The sequence below is a fragment of the Mirounga angustirostris genome, unplaced genomic scaffold (assembly GCF_029215605.1).
Source record: "Mirounga angustirostris isolate CCGP_5_RB_7025 unplaced genomic scaffold, mMirAng1.0.hap1 SCAF_9, whole genome shotgun sequence".
NCBI lineage: Eukaryota > Metazoa > Chordata > Mammalia > Carnivora > Phocidae > Mirounga > Mirounga angustirostris.
In genome coordinates, this window is record NW_026991717.1 from 24,614,970 (window position 1) to 24,628,352 (window position 13,383).

Genomic DNA, 13,383 nt, shown 5'->3' on the forward strand with positions numbered 1-13,383 from the left:
CCTCCCTGATCCCTTGGGCTGCTGAGACAGCAAGAGCCCTCTGGGTCTAGGAGGGGAATCTCAAGTCCCTGGGCAAAAAAGGTGATGGCCATGGGGCTCTCGTCCTGACACTCTAGACTTAATGGAGCTATCCAGGGGAAGAGGCTCAGCAGGTGCAGGGAGAGGCATCCCATTCCCTATGGGCAGTGGCTGCATGCCTTGGTTGTGTGCATGTGCTTGGCCCAGCATCCATTCCTGTACCCTGGGGACCCTGGGAGTGATGGCTTCCCGTGTCCTTGAGGACACCTGCCCTCAAGGGTGTCACAGATGGCCAATCCGTGGGAGGGTGAGGCCTTGGCCCTACCTACCAGAACAGGCTCCCTGCACGCCAAGCTTTGCTCCCACACACTGCTACCTCTCCAGTAACCTGTGTGCCGGCCTTCTCCTGGGGGCAGCCTCAGAAAACCTCTGCTCCCTCGGGGGCCACGCTCTCCATTGTTTTGGGGTCCAGGTATGGGCATCTCGGTTCCTGTAGCCTGCCCCTTTCGTGCAGTTCCCACCATATGCCGGTGGGCCTCATGCCTTGCCATGCAGCACCAGGATTTCGGGATTGGCAGCTCTTGGCCACAGGGGTAGGTGCCCTGCAGAATGGCGTTTTGACACCAGGCCTACACTCTTTCCACAGATCATGTACCCAAAGATCCTGTCCTGCGGGCCAAATCTTCCTAGGCCCACCCCTGGCAACTGCCCCAACATCTCCTGCCCTGGCACCCTCCAGGGTATTCTGCTCTACAGTAAGCTCCCCTGGTAAGCAGATTCGGGGGACAAGGGAGTGCCCCCCTGTGTTGCTACTACCTTCCTTGGGTCATGATGAGAACTCATATTGACTCGAAGAGAGATGATGGCCTAAAAATCATGCTCAATAGGATTACGCTGAGGCCCATTGGAAGGTTCCATCCCGAGGTCAGCATCCCGAGGATGCTCGGGGCCCTGGGGGAGCACTGCAGTTTGGGACTTGAGGTGACTGATCCCTTGGGGGTCCCCACTGTGGCTATATTCTGACTGTGGGCCTCCTGGTGCCCAAAGGTGCTTAGGCCTTTGGCCTTGCCTGCCAACTCATTCCCCCTACGAGGATGCCTCCCAGAGAGCCATTGCTTAGCAATCCTGGGCTCCTTGTGTCTTTCCGCGGGCCGTGGTGGCCAGGGTCTCAGTTCGGCCTCAACCAAGGCAGGTGATTTGAAGCCCTGGGATTGGAGGGAAGCCAAGACGCCATGGGGTGGGTTAGGAAGGCTGGTATCTGGGCGGTGGGTGTATGGGCTTTGGGCTGGTAGCCCTGGATATAAGAAAGGGTGGACTTACCTCTTGAAGTTCCTCCATTGGGCCATCCCACCTTCAAGGAAAGGGAAAATTTGGCTGTGTTCCTGACAAGGACCTTAACGTGCAGGGACACTGCCATCAGCCCACATTCAGCTGAGGGCTTGTGCTGCTTCACGTTGTGACGCATTGGCCTATCCAGATGGTGGACCTTGGCCCCTTGGGCCACTGGCGGCTGTCCCCCTCGGCCCTGGGCTGTTCCTGAAGCCCCAGCCATTGCCAAGGTGACCCGGGTGGGACAGCCCAGAGCTTTTGTCCCACACACCTAATTCCAAAGAGCTTGGGCCTCCTCGGACCAGCTGGAGAGTTCTCCTCCCTGATCCCTTGGGCTGTCAAGACAGAAAGGGCCCACCAGGCCAAGGAGGGGAATCTTGAGTTCCTGGGTGCAACAGGCGATGGCCCTGGGGCTCTCGCAGCAGCTCCCTAGCCTTGAGGTAGTGATCCCGGGAAGAGGCACAGTAGGTGCAAGGAGAGGGCTCCCCTGCAAGGGGAGCAATGGCGTCATGACCTGATTGCATGCATGTGGTTGGCCCAGTATCCATTCCTCTGCCCTGGGGATGCTGGGGGCCATGGTTCCCCATGTCTTTGGGGGCACCTGCCAGGCTTGGGGTGCGACAGATGGCCAATCCGTGGGAGGGCAAGGGACTGGACCTAACTACCTACCAGGGCACGCACCCTTCATGACCGGCCCCGCGCCCACAGCGTGCTACCTCTTGGGAAGTGTGTGTGCCGTGCCTTCTTCTGGGGGGCAGCATCAAAAAGGCTCGGCTCCTTCAGAGGCCAAGCTCTCCATTTTTTCGGTGTCCAGGTATGGGCATCTCTGCTCCTATAGCCTGCCCCTTCCTTGTGGTTACCCTCTGTGTGCCGGCTGGCCTAAAGCCTTGCCACACGGCACTAGGCTTTCGGGACTGGCACTTCGTGGCTGTAGGGGCAAGTGTCACTCAGCAGGGCATTCTGACACCTTGCCTACCCCTCTCTCCCCATCATGTTCCCAGACGAAGATTCCGCCCTGAGGGCCACATCTTGCTTGGCGCAGCCCCTGCAAAAGGCCCAAAGTCTTGTGACTCTGTCCCCACCCCCGCCCCCCACCGGGACATCCCGCTCTACAGTAAGTACCCCAGAAATCAGGTTCGGAGGACGCCCTAATGCCCGCCTTCATCATCACTGCCTTGCTTGGGTCAATGATGAGAACTCATATTGCCTTGAAGAGAGATGATGACCTAAAAATCATGCTCAATAGGATTACGCTGAGGCCCAAAGGAGCGGACCATGCCTGGGTCAACATCTGAAGGTTGCTTGGGGTCCTGGGGGAGTGTTGTAGTTTGGGGCTTGAGGCGATGGATCCCTTGAAGGATCCCTCGAAGTTCCCCGCTGTGGCTGTGGCATTTCAATGAGCCTCCAAGTGCCCAAAGGGCCTCAGGACTTCAAACTTCCCTGCTAACCCTATCTGCCTCTCAGGACAAATCCTGGGGAGCCATTGTTTAGCACCTGGTTCTCCTTGTGTCTTTCAATGGACCTTGGTGGCCAGGGTCTCCGTATGGCCTCAAAAATGGCAGGTGAGTGGAAGCCACTGGGATTGGAGGGAAGCAGCAGACGCCACTGGGGTGGGGTCGGGTGGCCTGTGTCTGGGTGGCTGCACTTGGACATCGGACTGGGAGCCCGGGATACCTGTAGTGGGTGGATTTCCCCCTTGAAAGTCCGCCCCTGGACCATCTCATGTGCAGGGTAAGCAAGGGTTTACGTGGATCCCTGACAAGGACCGGAAAGTGTAAGGTCAGCTTATGGCCACAGGGACAGGTGCCCTGCTGTAGGACATTTTGACACCTGGCCTACCCCTCTCTCCCCCGATCCTTTCCCAGATGAAGATCTCGCTCTGACGACCAAGTCCTGCTTGGCCCTGCCCCTGCAAGGAGCCCAACATCTCTTGCCCCCATCCTCCCTCAACTGGGATGTCCAACTCTACAGTAAGCACCCCGGTAACCAGGTTTGGGGGTGGGAGAGCACCTGCCCATGTCACCATTGCCTTGCTTGGGTCAATGATGAGAACTCATATTGTCTCGAAGAGAGATGATCACCTAAAAATCATGCTTAATAGGATTACGCTGATTCCCAATGGAAGGGACCATTCCCGGATCAGCATCCCCAGGATGATCAGGGCCCTGGGCAGTGCTGCAGCTTGGGGCTTGAGGTGACTGATCCCTCGACGCTCCCCCCTGTGGCTGTGGCCCCCTCCAGGGGCCCAAAGGGGTTAAGGCCTTCAGCCTTTTTGGCCACTCATTCCCTCTCCCAGGATGCCTCCCAGGGAGCCATTGCTTGTTAACCCTGGTCTCTTTGTGTCTCTTAGCGGGCCATGCTGGCCAGGGTCTCAGCACATCCTGAACAATGACAGGTGAGTGGAAGAACCCTGGGCATTGAGGGAGGCTGCAGATGCCTTTGTGGTGGGTTCAGGAAGCCCATGTCTGGGAAGCGGCCACATGGGAATCAGGCCAGGAGCCCTGGATGTCCGGAGAGTGTGGACATTTCCCTTGAAGGTCTGCCCTTGGGCCATCCCACATGCAGGGGAAGTTAAATGTTGTCAGGGTCCTGGACAAGGACTGGAAAGTGCAGGGACATCGCTGTCAGCCAACGATCAGCTGAGGGACCTCGCTGCTTCATGATGTGCCCCATGGGCCCATCCAGATGGTGGATGTGGGCCCCTTTGGGCCACTGGTGGTTGTCCCCAATGGTCCTGCGCTGTTCCTGATGCCCTCGCCCTTGGTAAGGTGTCCGGACTGGAGAGCTCAGAGCTCCTTTTGCATACATTGACTCCCAAGGGACTTAGGCCCCCTTGGGGCAGCTGGGGAATTCCCATCCCCAATCCCTTTGGCCGATGAGACAGGAAGGGCACACCAGGCCTAGGAGGGGAATCTTGAGTCCCTGGGTGCAACAGGTGATAGCCCTGGGCCTATCACAGCAGTAATCTAGACCTGAGAGATTGATCTGAGGGAAGAGGCCCAGCAGGTACAGGGAGATACCCCCTTGTACGACAGGCAGTGGGCAGCATGCCTTGTTTGCATGCACATCTTGTTTGCCGAGCATCCATTTCTTTGCCTTGTGGGCCCTGGGGGCAGTGGCTCCCCATGTCCTCAAGAGCACCTGCCCAGCTCCGGGTGCCACAGATGGCCAATGGTGGGAGGGCAAGGGCCTGGCCCTACCTACGAGGGCATGCACACTGCACACTGGGCTGCATGCCCACAGCGTTCTAACTCTCAGGAATCCGATGTGCCGAGCCTTCTCCTGGGGGCCAGCATCAGCAAGGCTTGGCTCCCTTGGGGGCCATATTCTCCATTGTTTCTGGGTCCAGGTATGGGCATCTCTGCTCCTGTAGCCTACCCCTTCTTTGTGTCCCTCCACCGTGTGCCAGGGGGCCTCAAGTGTTGCCACGTGTTGCCAGGTTTCTGGGAGTGGACCCTCTGGGACGCAGGGGCAGGTACCCTGGAGCAGGGCGTTTTGAGCGCTGGCCTACCCCTCTCTCCCCAGATTGTGTCCCCAGTTGAAGAACCCGCCCTGAGGGCCAAGTCTTGCTAGGCCCAGCACCTGCAAAAAGCCCAACATTTCATGTCCCCGCACCACCACGCGGCAACCTGCTCTACAGTAGGCACCCCTGAGGAGCAGTTTGGGGGACAGAAAGCGTCTGCTCTGGTCACAACTGCCTTCCTTGGGTTACGTGGCACCAGGTTTTCGGAACTGGGAGCTTTTGGCCACTGAGGCAGGTGCCCCACAGCAGGACATTTTGACACCTAGCCTATGACTCTCTCCACAGATCCTGCCCCAGACCAAGTTCCTGCCCTGAGTTCAAGTCTTGCTAGACCAAGCCACAGCCAGAATCCCAACTCTTGGGTTCCCATCACCCACCGGAGCATGCCACTCTGCAGTAAGCACCCAGGGTAAGCAGGTTCGCGGGGGCAGGAGAGGGCTCGCCGGCATCGCCATTGCCTTGCTTGGGTCAATGATGAGAACTCATATTGTCTTGAAGAGAGATGATGACCTAAAAATCATGCTCAATAGGATTATGCTGAGGCCCAATGGAAGGGACCAACTCAGAGTCATCATCCTGAGGATGCTCAGGGCCCTCGGGGAGCACTGTAGTTTGGGGCTTGAAGTGACCGATCCCTCAGGCCTCACCACTTTGGCTGTGGCCTGACTATGGGCCTCCAGGTGCACAAGAGGTGCTCGGGCCTTCAGCCTTGCCTGCCAACCCATCCCCCCTCTCAGGATGCCTTCCGGGGAGCCATTGCTTAGCAACCCTGGTCTCTTTGTGTCTTTCAGCAGGCCTTCGTGGTCAGGGTCTCAGTGTGGTCACAAGCATGGCAGGTGAGTGGAGCCCCTGGGCTTCGAGGGAGGCCATAGACGCCATCTGGAGTGGGTACGGGTGGCCTGTGTCTGGGTGGTGGCCACATGGGGGTCTGGTTGGGAGACCTGGATGGTCGGAGAGGGTGGATTTCCCCATTGAAGGTCCGACCTTGGGTCATCCCAGGTGGAGGGGAATTGAAAGATTGGCCGGGTCTCTGACATGGACCAGAAAGTGCAGGGACACCACTGTCAGCCAACAATCAGCTGAGGGACCTTGCTGCTTCACGGTTTGCCCCATGTGCCCATCCAGATGGTTGATATAGGCCCCTTGGGGCCACTTGTGGCTGTCTCCTTGGACCTGGGGTATTCATGAAGCCCCAGACCTTGGCAAGTTGCCCTGGGCTGGAGAGCTCAGAGTTCCTGTCGCATGCAGCCGACTCCCATGGAGCTTGGGCCCCTCGGGGCAACTGGGAGTTCCCCTCTCCTATCACTTGGGCCACTGAGACAGGAAGGGCCACCTGGCCTAGGAGGGTAATCTTGAGTCCCTGGGCACAATAGGCAATGTCCTTGGGCCTATCATCGCGGCACTCTAGATCTGAGGGAGTGATCCCAGTGATGAGGCCCAACAAGTGCAGGGAGGGGGCCCCTGTGCACAGTGGGAATGGGCAGCATGCCTGGTTGTGAGCATGCTGTTATCCCGGCATCCATTCCTCTGCCCTTGGGACCCTGAGGGCCATGGGTCCCCATGTCCTTGAGGGCACCAGCCCAACTTCAGGTGTCAGAGATGGCCAATCTGTGGGAGGGCGAGGGCCTGACTGTACATACCAGGGCACCCACCCTTCATGCGTGGCTCAGAGTCCACAGTGTGCTACCACTCTGGAAGGCTGTGTGCTGGGCCTTCTGGGGGGCAGCACAGCAAATCTCAGTGCTCATGGGGGCCACGCTTTCTCTTGTTTTGTGGTCAAGGTATGGGCATTTCTGCTCCTGTAGTTTGTCCCTTTCATGTGGTCCCCTGCCATATGCTGGCCAGCCTAACAGCTTGCCACGCAGCCGCAGGCTTTACACACTGGCTGCTCTTGGTTACAATGGCAGGTGCCACGGAGCAGTGCATTTTGACACCTCGCCCACCCCCCTCTCCCCAGCTCGTGTCCCCAGACGAAGATCCTGCCCTGAGGTCCAAGTCTTGCTAGGCTCAGACACTGCAAGATGCCCAATGTCTCATGCCCCCACCCCGCCCCCCGGGCATCCCTCTCTACAGTAAGCAACCCCAGTAAACTGGTTCGGGGGAGGAGTGAGTGCCTGTTTCATCGCCACTGCCTTCCTTGGATCAATGATGAGAACTCATAATGTCTCAAAGAGAGATGATGACCTAAAAATCATGCTCAATAGGATTACGCTGAGGCCCAAGGGAGGGGATCATGCTGGGCTCAGCATCCTGAAGATGCTCGGGCCCCTGGGTGAGCACTTCAGATTGGGGCTTGAGGCAACTGTTCTCTCAAGGCTCCCCACTGTGGCTATGAACTGACTGTGGGCCTCCAGGTGACCACGAGTGGATCAAGCCTTCGGCCTTGCCTGCTGACCCATTCTTCCTCCAAGGATGCCTCCTGAAGAGCCATTGCTTTGCAACCCCGATTTCCTTGTGTCTTTCTCGGGCCTTGGTGGCCATTGTCTTGGTGCAGCCACAACCATGGCAGGTGAGTGGAAGCCACTGCACTTGGAGGAAGGCCGCAGATGTCATTGGGGTGGGTCATGAGGCCCTTATCTAGGTGGCTGCCGCATGGGAATATGGCTGGGAGCCCTGGATGTCTGGAGAGGGTGGACTTCCCCTTGAAGGTCCACCATTGGGCATGTGAAAGATGGGCTGGGTCCCTTAGGACTAGAAAGTGCAGGGACACTGCCGTCACCCAGTTCAGTTGAGGGATCTTGCTGCTTCAAGGTGTGCCCCATGGGTCCATCCAGATGGTGGACGTGGGCCCCTTGGGACCACTGGCGGCTGTCCCCCTCAGCCCTCAACTGTTCCTGTAGCCCCAGCACTTGGCAAGGTGCCCTGGGCAGAAGAGCCCAGAGTTCCTGATGCATGTACCCAACTGCCAAGGAGCTTGGGTCACCTCAGGGTAGCTGGGAGCTCCCCTCCCCGATCCCTTGGGCTGCTGAGACAGCAAGTGGCCCTCTGGGACTAGGAGGGGAATCTCAAGTCCCTGGGCACAACAGGCGATGGCTCTGGGCCACTCTAGATCTGATGGAGTTATCCAGGGGAAGAGGCTCATCAGATGCAGGGAGAGGCCCCGCCCCACTTGCATGCCTGGCAGTGTGCTACCTGCCTTGGTTGTATGCATGTGTTTGGCTCAGCATTCATTCCTCTACCCTGGGGACCCTGGGGGCGATGGCTTCCCATGTCCTCGAGGACACCTACCCTCGAGGGTGTCACAGATGGCCAATCCGTGGGAGGGTGAGGCCTTGGCCCTACCTAACAGGACAAGCCCCCTGCACGCCATGTCTCGTTCCCATATCCTGATAACTCACAGGTAACCTGTGTGCCAGCCTTCTCCTGGGGGGTAGCCTCAGCAAGGCTTGGCTCCCTTGGGGGCCATACTCTCCATTTTTGCAGGGTTCAGGTATGGGCATCTTGGTCCTGTAGCCTGCCCTTTTCTTGCAGTTCCCACTGTATGCCAGACAGCCTCACGGCTTGCCATGTGGCACCAGTATTTCAGGACTGGCATCCCTGGCTGCAGGGGTAGGTGCCCGGGAGAATGGCGTTTTGACACCAAGCCTACCCTCTCTCCCCAGATCACGTACCCATACAAGGATCCTGCTCTGAGGACCAAATCTTCCTAGGCCCAGCCCTGGCAAGTGGCCCAACATCTCCTGCTCTGACACCCCCAGGGTAATCCACTCTACAGTAAGCTCCCCCGGTAAGCGGATTCAGGAGACAGGAGAGTGCCCACCTGCATTGCTACTGCCTTGCTTGGGTCCATGATGAGAACTCATATTGTCTCGAAGAGAGATGATGACCTAAAAATCGTGCTCAATAGGATTATGCTGAGGCCCATTGGCAGGGTCCATCCCAAGGTCAGCATTCTGAGGATGCTTGGGGCCCTGGGAGAGTGCTACAGTTTGGGGCTTGAGGTGACCAATCCCTTGGGGGTCCCCACTGTGGCTATGGTCTGACTATGGGCTTCCAGGTGCCCAAAGGTGCACAGGCCTTCGGCCTTGCCTGCCGACTAATTCCCCCCACCAGGACGCCTCCCAGGGAGCCATTGCTTAGCAATCCTGGACTCCTTGTGTTTTTCCATGGGCCGTGGTGGCCAGAGTCACAGTTCAGCCTCAACCATGGCAGGTAATTGGAAGCCACTGGGCTTGGAGGGAGGCCGAGATGCTGTAGGGGTGGGTTCGGGAGGATGGTATCTGGGCGGCAGCCGCATGGGCTTCGGGCTGGTAGCCCTGGACATAAGGAGAGGGTGGACTTACCTCTTGACAGTGCACCCTTGGGCCATCCCACCTGCAAGGGAAGGGAAAATTTTGCCATGTCCCTGACAAGGACGGGAAAGTACAGGGAAACCACCGTCAGCCCACGTTCAGCTGAGGGCTCATGCTGCTTCACGTTGTGATGCATTGGCCTGTCCAGATGGTCGACCTGGGCCCCTTGGGCCACTGGTGGCTGTCCCCCTCGGCCCTGGGCTGTTCCTGAAGCCCTGGCCATTGCCAAGATGACCCGGGTGGGACAGCCCAGAGCTTCTGTCCCACACACCTACTCCAAGGAGCTTGGGCCTCCTTGGACCAGCTGGGAAGCTATCCTCCCTGATCCCTTGGGCTGTCAAGACAGAAAGGCCCACCAAGCCAAAGAGGGGAATCTTGAGTTCCTGAATGCAACAGGCGATGGCCCTGGGGCTCTCACAGCAGCTCCCTAGCCCTGAGGTAGTGATCCCGGGAAGAGGCCCAACAGGTGCAAGGAGAGGGCCTCCCTGCAAGGGGAGTAATGGGCGTCATGACCTGGTTGCATGCTTGTGGTTTGCCCAGTATCCATTCCTCTGCCCTGGGGACGCTGGGGGCTGTGCCTCCCCATATCTTCAAGGGCACCTGCCAGGCTCGGGGTATGACAGATGGCCAGTCCGTGGGAGGGCAAGGGCCTGGACCTAACTACAAGGGCATGCACCCTTCACGACTGGCCCCATGCCCACAGCGTGCTACCTCTCGAGAACCGTGTGTGCCATGCCTTCTTCTGGGGGGCAGCATGAAAAAGGCTCGGCTCCTTCAGGGGTCAAGCTTTCCATTTTTGGGGGGTCCAGGCATGGGCATCTCTGCTTCTATAGCCTGCCCCTTCCTTGCAGTTACCCACTGTGTGCCAGCAGGCCTAAAGCCTTGCCACACGGTGCTAGGCTTTCGGGACTGGCACTTCTTGGCTGCATGGGCTGGTTGCATGCAACAGGGCATTCTGACACCTGGCCTACCCCTCTCTCCCCAGATCGTGTCCCTAGATGAAGATTCTGCCCTGAGGGCCACGTCTTGCTAGGCCCAGTCCCTGCAAGAGGCCCAAAGTCTCATGACTCTTCCCCCACCCCCCACCGGGGCATCCTGCTTTACAGTAAGCACCCCAGATATCAGGTTCAGGGGATGCCCTAATGCACACCTGCATCATCACTGCCTTGCTTGGGTCAATGATGAGAACTCATATTGTCTCAGAGCGAGATGATGACCTAAAAATCATGCTCAATAGGATTACGCTGAGGCCCAATGGAGGATACCATGCCGGGATGAACATCTGAAGGTTGCTTGGGGTCCTCGGGGAGCACTGTAGTTTGGGGCTTGAGGTGATAGATCCCCCAAAGTTCCCCACTGCGGCTGTGGCCTTTCAATGGGCCTCCAAGTGCCCAAAGGGCCTCAGGCCTTCGAACTCCCTTGATCACCCTATCCGCCTCCCAGGACAACTGGAAAGCCATTGCTTAGCACCTGGTTCTCCTTGTGACTTTCAGCTGACCATGGTGGCCAGAGCCTCTGCACGGCCTCAAACATGGCAGGTGAGTGGAAGCCACTGGGATTGGAGGGAAGCAGCAGACGCCATTGGGGTGGGGTCGGGTGGCCCGTGTCTGGGTGGCTGCACATGGACATTGGACTGGGAGCCCTGGATATCTGTAGCAGGTGGATTTCCCCCTTGTAAGTACGCCCTTGGACCATCTCACGTGCAGGGTAAGCAAGGGTTTGCGTGGGTCCCTGACAAGGACTGGAAAGTGTAAGGTCACCAACGTCAGCCCACGTTCAGCTGAGGGCTCTTGTTGCTTCAGGGTGTGCCTCATGGGCCCATCCAGATGGTGGACGTGGGCCCCTTGGGCCACTGGCATATGTCCACCTTGGCCCTGAGCTATTCCTAAAGCACTGGCCCTTGGCAAGTTGCCCCGGGAGGGAGAGCCAAGAATTCCTGTCACATGCAGTCGACTCCCAAAGAGCTTGGGCCCGATTTGGGCAGCTGGGGAGCTCCCCTCTTGATCCCTTGGGGCGCATAGACAGGAAGAGGCCACCGAGCCTAGGAGGGGATTCTCGAATCCCTAGGTGCAACAGGCGTTGGCCCTGGGCCTATGGTTGCAGCACGCTAGACATGAGGGAGTGATCCCTGGAAGAGGCCAAACAGGTGCAGGAACAGGGTGCCCTTGCACAGCGGACAGTGGGTGGCATGCCTTGGTTGCATGGACGTGATTACCCTGGCATCCATCCCTCTGACCTTGGGGCCCCAGGGGCTGTGACTCCCTAGGTCCTCGAGGTCACTTGCCCAACTGCAAGTGTCACAGATGGCCAATCCCTAGGAGGGTGAGGGCCTTGTCCTAACTACAAGAGAATACACCCTTCTTGCCTGGCCCCTCAACCACAGGGTGCTACCTTTCGGGAAGCCTGTCTGCCCAGCCTTCTCCTGGGTGGCAGCATCAGCAAGGCTTGGTTCCCTCGGGGACTACATTCTCCGGTTTCAGGGTCCAGGTACGGGCATCTCTACTCCTGTAGCCTGCCCCTTCCTTTCAGTCCCCCAATGTGTGCTGGCAATCCTCACGACTTGCCACATGGCACCAGGCTTTCAGGACTGGCAGCTCTTGGCCACAGGGACAGGTGCCCCAGTGCAGGACATTTTGACAGCTGGCCACCCCTCTCTCCCCAGATGCCATCCCCAAGATGAAGATCGCTCCCTGAGGTCCAAGTCTTGCTAGGCCAAGCCCTGGCAAGGGGCCCAACATCTCGTGCCATCGCCCCCTTCCCAGGGCATCCTGTTCTACAGAAAGCACCCTGGGTAAGCCAGTTCAGGGGATGCGAGAGTGCCCCCGTGTGTCGCCATTGCCTTGCTTGGGTCAATGATGAGAACTCAGTTTGTCTCGAAGAGAGTTGATGACCTAAAAATCATGCTCAATAGGATTACACTGAGACCCAGTGGAGGGGACCATCCCCAGGTCAGCATCGAGAAGATTCTCAGGGCCCTGGGGGAGAGCTGCTGTTTGGGGCTTGAAGCGACCAATCCCTTCAGGCTCCCCGCTGTGGCTGTTGTCTGACTATGGGCCTCCAGGTGCCAAAGAGGTGCTCAGGGCTTCTGCCTTGCCTGCCGACTCATTCCCCCTCCCAGGATGCCTCCCAGGGAGCCATTGCTTAACAACCCAGGTCCCCTTGTGTCTTTCAGTGGGCCGTGGTGGCCAGGGTCTCCATGTGGATTCAACCATGGCAGGTGAGTGGAATCCACTGGCCCTGGAGGAAGGCCGCAGATGCCATCCGGGTGGGTTCGGGAGGTCCGTGTCTGGGAGGCAGCCACACGGGCGTTGTGCTGGGAGCCCTAGATGTCTGGATAGGGTGGATTTCCCCATTGAAGGTCCTCCCTTGGGCCATCGCATGTGCAGGGGAAGTGAAAGGTTGGCGGGGTGCCTGACAAGGACTGGAAAGTGCAAGGACGCCGCCGTCAGTCCACGTTCAGCTGAGGGCTCCTGTTGCTTCATTTTGTGTCCCATGGACCTGTACAAATGGTGGACTTTGGCCCCTTGGGGCCACTGGCAGCTCTCCCCCTTAGCCCTGGGGTGTTCCTGAAGCCCTGGCCCTTGGCAATGTGCCCTGGGCAGGAGAGCCCAGAGCTCCTGTCACATGCAACCGACTCTCAAAGAGCTTGGGCCCCCTCAGGGCAGCTGAGGAGCACCGTCCCTGATCCCTTAGCCTGCTGAAGCAGGAAGGGCTTACCAGAACTTGAAGGGGAATCTCGAGTCCCTGGGCACAACAGGCAATGGCCCTGGGCCTATCGTGGTGGCACTCTAGACCTGAGGGAGTGATCCAGAAGAGGCCCAGCAGGTGCAGGGAGAGGGCTCTCTTGCACGGCGGGCAGTGGGCGGCATGCCTTGGTTGCGTGCATGTGGGTGGCCTGGCATCCATTCCTCTGCCTTAAGGACCCTGAGGGCCGTGGCTCCCCTTGTCCTCAAGGGCACCTGCCCAGCTCCAGGTGCCACAAATGGCCAATACGTGGGAGGACGAGGGCCTGACCCTACCTACCAGGGCACTCACCCTGCATGCCCAGTCCTGTGCCCACAGCTTGCTACCTCTCAGGAAGCCTGTGTGCTGGGCCTTCTTGGGGGGCAGCATCAGCAAGAATTGGCTCCCTCAGGGGCCACACTCTCCATTGTTTTGGGGTCCAGGTATGGCTTCCTCTGCTCCTGTAGCCTGCCCCTTCCTTGCAGTCCCCCGCATGTG

At 58.6% G+C, this 13,383-nt stretch overlaps 8 non-coding genes across 8 annotated transcripts; all 8 read left to right on the plus strand.

The window, feature by feature from the left end:
* Positions 1–841: 841 nt before the first annotated feature.
* On the plus strand, positions 842–921 carry LOC123862652 (small nucleolar RNA SNORD115). Its single transcript, XR_006795342.1, has one exon. It is a non-coding gene; the product is annotated as a small nucleolar RNA SNORD115 (small nucleolar RNA).
* A 1,607-nt stretch (positions 922–2,528) lies between these two features.
* LOC123862620 (small nucleolar RNA SNORD115) lies at positions 2,529–2,609 on the plus strand. The gene has a single exon (XR_006795313.1). It is a non-coding gene; the product is annotated as a small nucleolar RNA SNORD115 (small nucleolar RNA).
* A 774-nt stretch (positions 2,610–3,383) lies between these two features.
* Positions 3,384–3,464, plus strand: LOC123862653 (small nucleolar RNA SNORD115). The gene has a single exon (XR_006795343.1). It is a non-coding gene; the product is annotated as a small nucleolar RNA SNORD115 (small nucleolar RNA).
* A 1,871-nt stretch (positions 3,465–5,335) lies between these two features.
* Positions 5,336–5,416, plus strand: LOC123862623 (small nucleolar RNA SNORD115). Its single transcript, XR_006795316.1, has one exon. It is a non-coding gene; the product is annotated as a small nucleolar RNA SNORD115 (small nucleolar RNA).
* A 1,593-nt stretch (positions 5,417–7,009) lies between these two features.
* On the plus strand, positions 7,010–7,090 carry LOC123862644 (small nucleolar RNA SNORD115). The gene has a single exon (XR_006795334.1). It is a non-coding gene; the product is annotated as a small nucleolar RNA SNORD115 (small nucleolar RNA).
* A 1,562-nt stretch (positions 7,091–8,652) lies between these two features.
* On the plus strand, positions 8,653–8,733 carry LOC123862648 (small nucleolar RNA SNORD115). Its single transcript, XR_006795338.1, has one exon. It is a non-coding gene; the product is annotated as a small nucleolar RNA SNORD115 (small nucleolar RNA).
* A 1,601-nt stretch (positions 8,734–10,334) lies between these two features.
* Positions 10,335–10,415, plus strand: LOC123862635 (small nucleolar RNA SNORD115). The gene has a single exon (XR_006795327.1). It is a non-coding gene; the product is annotated as a small nucleolar RNA SNORD115 (small nucleolar RNA).
* Positions 10,416–12,008: 1,593 nt separating this feature from the next.
* Positions 12,009–12,089, plus strand: LOC123862634 (small nucleolar RNA SNORD115). The gene has a single exon (XR_006795326.1). It is a non-coding gene; the product is annotated as a small nucleolar RNA SNORD115 (small nucleolar RNA).
* The last annotated feature ends 1,294 nt before the right edge of the window (positions 12,090–13,383 follow it).